This window comes from Poecilia formosa, unplaced genomic scaffold, assembly GCF_000485575.1.
Source record: "Poecilia formosa unplaced genomic scaffold, Poecilia_formosa-5.1.2 Scaffold684, whole genome shotgun sequence".
NCBI lineage: Eukaryota > Metazoa > Chordata > Actinopteri > Cyprinodontiformes > Poeciliidae > Poecilia > Poecilia formosa.
Genome location: NW_006800623.1, coordinates 1 through 9,151, shown reverse-complemented (window position 1 = coordinate 9,151; position 9,151 = coordinate 1). Strand labels below are relative to the sequence as shown.

At 37.5% G+C, this 9,151-nt stretch overlaps 1 long non-coding RNA gene across 1 annotated transcript in view; it reads left to right on the top strand.

Moving 5' to 3' along the window:
* Positions 1-3,439, top strand: part of LOC107834603 (uncharacterized) — a 26,858-nt gene extending 23,419 nt beyond the window's left edge. The window contains exon 3 of the long non-coding RNA XR_001660407.1: positions 2,907-3,439. This is a non-coding gene — a long non-coding RNA (uncharacterized LOC107834603). The remainder of the gene's footprint in view (positions 1-2,906) is intronic.
* The last annotated feature ends 5,712 nt before the right edge of the window (positions 3,440-9,151 follow it).

Sequence of the window (9,151 nt, the reverse complement as noted above, 5' to 3'; positions counted from 1 at the left end):
AGCTTCAGGTTATGTAAACACGTTCGATTCTATGCGTTACCAGCTTTTTATTTTGGCCCTGGCAACCTCATATTTCTCGTGCATGCTAAAATATGAGCATGCACGAGTCTGAGTAGGGTTACTTGAGTTAGTTATGATAGCAGTTGCCGTTTGCGGATGTTGGAACACTGAGCTACTAGTTGTTTGGCAGTTAGTGTCGACTGGGGATGTTGAAGTAACCATTCCTCCCACAGTCTTTGCATGTAGCCCCTCTGAGTAGGGTTACTTGAGAAGTAGCATTCCAACAGATCCATATTATGTATGCATGTTTTTCTATATGTATGCATTTTATGCATCAACAAATGTACTTAATCAAATGTCTGTTTAAAACAGCTGACACTTAAGATTTCAAATGTGTGAAGCCAGATAATTTGTTCAAATTGCTTCCCAGATGTTGAAAATTGATTTTAAATCTTTTCTTATTTTTTGTCTGTTGTATTTTGTGATGCAGGACAGTGTTTTTAAGTTCCAAAAACTGTGAATAAATATTTTGCAACATTGTACAATCACTGAGATCAGTTCTTATGCATAATGCACCTAAATAAATGCTTAACTGAGTAAAAGTATTGTTGAAATTGCAGATACCTTTCTTAAAAACTGAGATTATTCATAATATATTTTGTAAAAGTGAAATTCGTTTAATATAAAAATCAACAACAAGTCCACTTTTATTGGTTCTATTTAATCTTGCAATGAGTTTACTTGTGTGGACCCCTGCAGATCAGATTAAGCTGTATGCGGCCCCTAAACCAAAATGAGTTTGACACCCCTGTGCTAGAGGTTCTGCAGGTGTCTGTTAGAAGAGGAAGATGACTTGCACTACAGAAAATATGAAATCTTATCAAGTAATTTTGGTCTAATTTCCATAGTAAATATGATACACTTGAAATAAGACAAAACTAGCATCCAAGTAACTTTTCAGCAAGATATAGGAGCTTGTATTAAGTAAATAATTAGTTCCGCTGACAGATTATTTTACTTATGGGAAAAAATGTCTTGTTATNAAGTAACTTTTCAGCAAGATATAGGAGCTTGTATTAAGTAAATAATTAGTTCCGCTGACAGATTATTTTACTTATGGGAAAAAATGTCTTGTTATAAGTGAAATAATCTGCCAGTTGAACTAGTACTTTTTCATCAATATAAGAAATTTATCAAAAACAAGCTGCTATCTCTTGCTGAAAAGTTATTTGTACATTTGCTTCATTTTCAAGAGAACTAAAACATTTGCACTGCAAACTAGGCTAAATAAACTTGGTAAGATTTAGTGTTTTTGCAATGTAAGCCATAAACATAAATTAAATGCATGTCTGTTAAGCGTTTTTCTTCTACGAAGTGTCTATGTAGCAGTCGCCCAAGCATTTATCTGTCACACAAAACAGTGAGTTTTACCTGATATGTTTTTATATTAACAATTTACAACTTAATTGCAAGAAGCTAATGCTAAGTAATGTAGCAGAAATTACAGAAATTCACTTCAAATCAATTCAAGAATACTTTATTTGTCCTGAAGGGAAAATAAATGTTGTAACTCAAATTCTAAAGATTTCTTTAAAGAGCTGTTGTAGATACTGATGGCTGTGAGCAGGATCTCCTGTAGCAGTCTGTATTACAGCAGATCTGAAGTTTGCTCTGAAGACTCTTCTCATGTAGAAGATACTCAGGGTTGTCCATAATGTTTTTCATTTCAGGAAGAATTGTTCTTTGCAAGAAAAAGCAAAGAATAAATTTAAAAACAGGAAAAAAATATGACTCTTTTCAGTGTATTTTGCAAATTGCAATAGAAACCTTATTTTGCATTACATGAGTCACATGATCAACAACCAAATGTTAGTACTAGCAAAGAAAACTGAAGACAATGACGGAGTAGTTGGAGGATGATGTTTTTAATGACTAAACGCATAAAGAAACTTTTTCACGTGTGATTTTTATTGCATTTCTTGTTTAATGGAAACAATTGCAAAATGTAGTTTTTTCTTTCACTCAGGTGAGCCATGCTTACCAACTCACTCCCTGAAGACAGGAATTAGAAAGATTGTTTCTGAGACTCACAAGTCTTTGTTCAAGTCAACTCTGAACTTTTTGTTGCTGTGACTTAAATTATATTCAAATCTCCCTTACCATCTTTGCAGATTTTATGAGTTACAAAAAGTCAAATGTAAAATCAGCAGGTTAACTACATATTATATATTGTGAAAGCAATATTGAACTTTTAAATATATTATTGAAAATGCTGATAAAAAATCTGTTGAAATCTAAGTGCATCTTTCAAACAAGAAAGAAATACTTCCTGGCTCTATTTTCAAGAGGTAGTGGCATTTAAAAACCTTAGTATTTGAGGTATGAAAATCTAGAAAGCTACTGCAATAGACATTTGCAACGTGTAGAACCTTTTAAATAATTTCCAAACTGGCATTTTTACTGAATTGTGTCCAAATCCAGGCATTCCTAGTGATTGTCTAACTTAACAGCTTCACTCTTTTCTCTGTGAGTGCATGTTTGCATTATCTTTTAATGCCTGGTAATGGTGAGAGGGATTTACTGAGCTTGCTGCAAGATAAACAAACGTATACAAGCAACAACGCAACACGCAGCGGGAGGATGGCTTCCTGCTGGATTCTCTACACATCTTTGCAAAGAACACTTTTTTTTTTAGAAAGAAAGAGACAGAGAGAGAGAGACAGAGTCAGAGAGAGAGACGTACTGTATACAGCACTCTGAAAAAGAATCCCAGATTGAATGATTGTTTTTCTGAAACATAACTTCTTAGTTCTGACATTGTGTGTTCTTCTAGCACTTTCTCCTTCAGGGTCAAAGAGACAGATTTTCTGGCTTGTACAAGTAAAATACTTTTCTTTTCTCTGCAGCCTATACAGAGGATGTCATATTTCAAGGGCCAAGATGGAGGATGGAGCCTGGTGACCTCATTTTGCCGATCAACTCCCGGGACCACCAGGCGACTATCGCCTGTGAGGCGGAGGGGAGCCCCCGGCCTCAGTACAGGTATGCCACCACTGCTGCTGCCTCTCCATCGCCACGGCTAACTCTCCACTGCTGCGTCATGCAGAGGGGAACTCAGTTTCCATTTTAATTGCTTCAATGCCTCCGGTTGCTTCTGTCTGTCTCCATTGGAAAATCAAAGACGACTCTAGAAGTTGCTTGTTAATGACTTCTTCAGAAAAAATATTTTCTGCTACAGAGAAAGAGAAAGGATGAAGCTTGACAGGCTTCAAAGAAAGAATGGCTTAATTGACCGTCCATCTCTAATTGAAAAAAAAAGAAAGCTGATCTATTTGGGGCTTGTGATGTGATTGTCACAGTCCACTGTGGTTGATGAATATACCCACAACTAAAGATGAACAAGGTTGACTTTGATTACGAAAAAAATTTAAACCACCACTTGCATTGAAGAGGGCTTGAGAAATCATTAGATGAAAACAGGAAATCCCTATGACTCATTTCCACCACAGATCCTTTGATATGACTCTGGCTCTTCTCTGGCAGTGCATCGTGAATGAAAATGGCAGCTGTCTGTGGGCTTTTTTTTTGTGGTGGATTGTGTTTTGGAGCTTGGTCAGCAGCATGTAGATGCACAGCAAGCAGAGTAGAGAGCCAGTAACCTTGTGAATGACATTCGGTTAAATGCCTACATTTAATATAATGTGCTGGAGCTGAAAACATGGTTGAGGCGCTGCGGCGGGGGGCGGCCGCAGTGCCGGGGGGAGTGGGAGAGTATCATTATACCTGTTGTGCTACCTGAGCCTTCCCGGCGATAAAGGAAGCTGTCACTTGCTTTATTTCGCCTACAGCTTAATGACTGCTGAAGCTCACTTGTGTTGTTGCAGAGCTTTTTTTATTTTGATGGTTTACAGGGATCATTCAAAATTGTCAAATTGAGGTTCTGTTTAAAGTTTATAAGCAGTTTCTAATAGCTCATTTGAAAGCTTAATATTCAGAGTTCAGTCTTAAAGGCATAAAGGTAAAAATAGTCCAAAAACCTGCAAATGTAATTTATGTTCCCTTCCAGTTGAGGGCACTGCTAACTAATTAGCTTTGCTAACCCCAGAAGCACCAATCACTAATGCTAGCGCTATGCCATCATGGTATTTAGCAGAAGCTGATGCTAAAAGGTAAAGATAATGGTAATTTTATGTATATAGCACATTTTCAGCAACAAGGCTATACAATGTGCTTTACAGGAATTAAAAGGAAATACAAACAAAATAGCAAACCGAAGGAAAGAGCAAAAGAAGAAAAAGCTAATAATGTTGATCCAAAGTAAATAAACTAGATACTCCTATTTGGGGTTGGTAGATAAGCATAAGTATCCTCTGGTCTAATTTCTTTTCTGGGTTGGAAGAATAGGAGTCTAAAAAGTAGTTGCTAAGGTAGTTTTTCTGGGCTCCAAGTTCTAATCCCTGTTCTGTGTTGTTAAATAAGTGTAAGTAAGTAAGTAAGTAAGTAGCCTCTGGACTTCTGAGAAAGTATAAGTATTATCTGTACTTTCTAAGTGTGCTCTAAATTTGTAAAAGCAATGAGTATTCCTCAGTTTCTAAAATATAAGCTAAAGCACTAAATTCGTCCATACCAACCATGAGTCAAAAACAGAAAGTGAGGAGCCTCTCAAAACAATCCACATATGTGAATTTACACAGTGGTGCAGTTGGTAGCACCGTTGCCTTGCAGCAAGAAGGTTCTGGGTTTAATTGGGGTCTTTCTGCATGGAGTTTGCATGTCCTCCCTGTGCATGCATGGGTTCTCTCTGGGTACTCCAGCTTCCTCCCACAGTCCAAAAACATGACTGTCAGGTTAATTGGGTTCTCTAAATTGTCTCTAGGTGGGAGTGTGTGTGTGTGTGCATGGTTGTTAGTCCCGTCTGTCTCTGTGTTGCCCTGAGACAGATTGGCGACCTGTCCAGGGTGTACCACACCTCTCGTCTGGAATGTTAGCGACCCTCCTGACCCCACTAGGGACAAGGGTGTATAGAAAATGTGAATTCTTTTAATGTATTTATTGAATTAACACTCCTGGATAATTGTTCATAAGTGAACAAATTGCTCAATAAGATTTCTTGAAAGAAAATGGAGAAGAGGAAACAGAGCTGATGCATAAACAGTCTACTTTACATTAATATTAATTTAAATGTTGAACAACTTGAAATCTTAACAGTCAATAACATAAACTTAAACATAGATGTTGAACTTTATTCACCTGAAGGTCGAATAAACACCTAAGTAAAATGAATGTTTTAGAAGTTAAGATTACTTTAGGAAAATCTGTGTACACTAAACATTTTTGGAGTTAGCAAAAAAGCTAAACGCTAATTGATAACTTAGTTTTTCAATTAGCACAGTAGCAGACTAGCAGTCCAGCAGATTAGCAGCCATGTGCCCACCACTCCTTTCCAAGGAGTTAGCAACTGTTCCTAAAAATTAAGAAAAGGAGATACTTGTGATCGGAATATTTAAAGCAACTGCAGTCCAAGCAGGATGAACAGTCCTGGTTCCGACTCAGCCAGCCCCAGCTTCTTGTTCTGAAGACATTTTTTGGATCTCTGTGTGTCTTTTTCAACACACGGCTGTATGCATAAATGTCCATTGAAGAGGATGTTCAGGGTTATTTGTAATTTTCTTGATTTCATGAATCCTTCTGTCATGATGTGAGTAGGAGTGGACCCAATGACAGCAGGCAGTGAACATAGTAATGTGGATATTTTAATTTAATGAAGAAAACCAACTAACAAAAATCCAAAATCCAGGGGAACAGGGAAATTCAAATACAAGGAAACAGAAGACATGAGGATAACAAAGGTAGTTACTAACAATGTGGAGAGCATAGCAACAAGCAGGGTAACAAAACATACTGGAAAGCTGTGACTGAGATAGAGGAGCTTAAATACTGGGAGGTTGCAACTGGAACAATGGGCCTAATGAGATGAGATAACGGATTGCAGGTGTGAGTATTTGGCACAGCAGCTTAGCTGAGCGGTGGGGAGAAGGCGGCACAGGGAAGCTAAGGAGATATACTGGAGAAAACAGGGAGGAAACACCAGGGAGCTGAAAATATTTCTAAAACTAAAGATAATACTAAAGAAAACCTGATAAACTAGAAGAAAAAGACATGAAGGAAAAACTTAAATAGAAACAAGGCTGCTCTAACAACAAAAAGAACTAAGGAACATAGACCTAGAGTAACTAGAAGATCTAAACAAAGAAATAACCTAACTAGAATGGCTAAAGAAAGCTGGACATAGATTCAGACAACTAGACTAGCTAAAGCAAAAGTGACAAAATAAGAAAACTAGAAACATTGTGGGGGGAAGCTAGAAGGAATAAATACTTAACTGGAACTACTAAAGAAAGGTATACCTAAACTCAGACATGTACAAATAACTGAATCTGGGGTGATGAAATAAGAAATAAACATTACTAGAATCACTAAAGAAAGCTCGACATGGCAGTGTCGAGCCAGAACCTAACCTAGTTAGGTTCTGTTATTCAAGAATAACAGAACCTAAGGTAAGTAAAGAATTAACCTAACTAGAAATACTATGAAGGATTGAAAATAAGGAAAGCAATAATAAGACAATACTAATAACACTAAATACCTCAAATAATCAAATCAAAAGGACCATGAAGGGCTAACCTAAAGAGAACATAATGATAAATAAGATCAAAACCAAACCCAAAAACCCAGAGTCCTGACAACTTCTTTGCACAGTAATCTCCAGATGTTCCACAGTCGTCCCCCAAACAGAACCNTATTCCTCAGTTTCTAAAATATAAGCTAAAGCACTAAATTCGTCCATACCAACCATGAGTCAAAAACAGAAAGTGAGGAGCCTCTCAAAACAATCCACATATGTGAATTTACACAGTGGTGCAGTTGGTAGCACCGTTGCCTTGCAGCAAGAAGGTTCTGGGTTTAATTGGGGTCTTTCTGCATGGAGTTTGCATGTCCTCCCTGTGCATGCATGGGTTCTCTCTGGGTACTCCAGCTTCCTCCCACAGTCCAAAAACATGACTGTCAGGTTAATTGGGTTCTCTAAATTGTCTCTAGGTGGGAGTGTGTGTGTGTGTGCATGGTTGTTAGTCCCGTCTGTCTCTGTGTTGCCCTGAGACAGATTGGCGACCTGTCCAGGGTGTACCCCACCTCTCGGCTGGAATGTTAGCGACCCTCCTGACCCCACTAGGGACAAGGGTGTATAGAAAATGTGAATTCTTTTAATGTATTTATTGAATTAACACTCCTGGATAATTGTTCATAAGTGAACAAATTGCTCAATAAGATTTCTTGAAAGAAAATGGAGAAGAGGAAACAGAGCTGATGCATAAACAGTCTACTTTACATTAACATTAATTTAAATGTTGAACAACTTGAAATCTTAACAGTCAATAACATAAACTTAAACATAGATGTTGAACTTTATTCACCTGAAGGTCGAATAAACACCTAAGTAAAATGAATGTTTTAGAAGTTAAGATTACTTTAGGAAAATCTGTGTACACTAAACATTTTTGGAGTTAGCAAAAAAGCTAAACGCTAACTGATAACTTAGTTTTTCAATTAGCACAGTAGCAGACTAGCAGTCCAGCAGATTAGCAGCCATGTGCCCACCACTCCTTTCCAAGGAGTTAGCAACTGTTCCTAAAAATTAAGAAAAGGAGATACTTGTAATCGGAATATTTAAAGCAACTGCAGTCCAAGCAGGATGAACAGTCCTGGTTCCGACTCAGCCAGCCCCAGCTTCTTGTTCTGAAGACATTTTTTGGATCTCTGTGTGTCTTTTTCAACACACGGCTGTATGCATAAATGTCCATTGAAGAGGATGTTCAGGGTTATTTGTAATTTTCTTGATTTCATGAAGAATCCTTCTGTCATGATGTGAGTAGGAGTGGACCCAATGACAGCAGGCAGTGAACAGAGTAATGTGGATATTTTAATTTAATGAAGAAAACCAACTAACAAAAATCCAAAATCCAGGGGAACAGGGAAATTCAAATACAAGGAAACAGAAGACATGAGGATAACAAAGGTAGTTACTAACAATGTGGAGAGCATAGCAACAAGCAGGGTAACAAAACAGACTGGAAAGCTGTGACTGAGATAGAGGAGCTTAAATACTGGGAGGTTGCAACTGGAACAATGGGCCTAATGAGATGAGATAACGGATTGCACGTGTGAGTATTTGGCACAGCAGCTTAGCTGAGCGGTGGGGAGAAGGCGGCACAGGGAAGCTAAGGAGATATACTGGAGAAAACAGGGAGGAAACACCAGGGAGCTGAAAATATTTCTAAAACTAAAGATAATACTAAAGAAAACCTGATAAACTAGAAGAAAAAGACATGAAGGAAAAACTTAAATAGAAACAAGGCTGCTCTAACAACAAAAAGAACTAAGGAACATAGACCTAGAGTAACTAGAAGATCTAAACAAAGAAATAACCCAACTAGAATGGCTAAAGAAAGCTGGACATAGATTCAGACAACTAGACTAGCTAAAGCAAAAGTGACAAAATAAGAAAACTAGAAACATTGTGGGGGGAAGCTAGAAGGAATAAATACTTAACTGGAACTACTAAAGAAAGGTATACCTAAACTCAGACATGTACAAATAACTGAATCTGGGGTGATGAAATAAGAAATAAACATTACTAGAATCACTAAAGAAAGCTCGACATGGCAGTGTCGAGCCAGAACCTAACCTAGTTAGGTTCTGTTATTCAAGAATAACAGAACCTAAGGTAAGTAAAGAATTAACCTAACTAGAAATACTATGAAGGATTGAAAATAAGGAAAGCAATAATAAGACAATACTAATAACACTAAATACCTCAAATAATCAAATCAAAAGGACCATGAAGGGCTAACCTAAAGAGAACATAATGATAAATAAGATCAAAACCAAACCCAAAAACCCAGAGTCCTGACAACTTCTTTGCACAGTAATCTCCAGATGTTCCACAGTCGTCCCCCAAACAGAACCAGCCTTCTTCAACAGGTTGCTTAACATTTTTAATGACTGAACAAGTCTTTTAAAATGAAAAATCAACATCAGGCTTTAAGTCTAAGCATTCCTCTCTCATTAGGTGCTTTACATCTTGTTGGGCCTA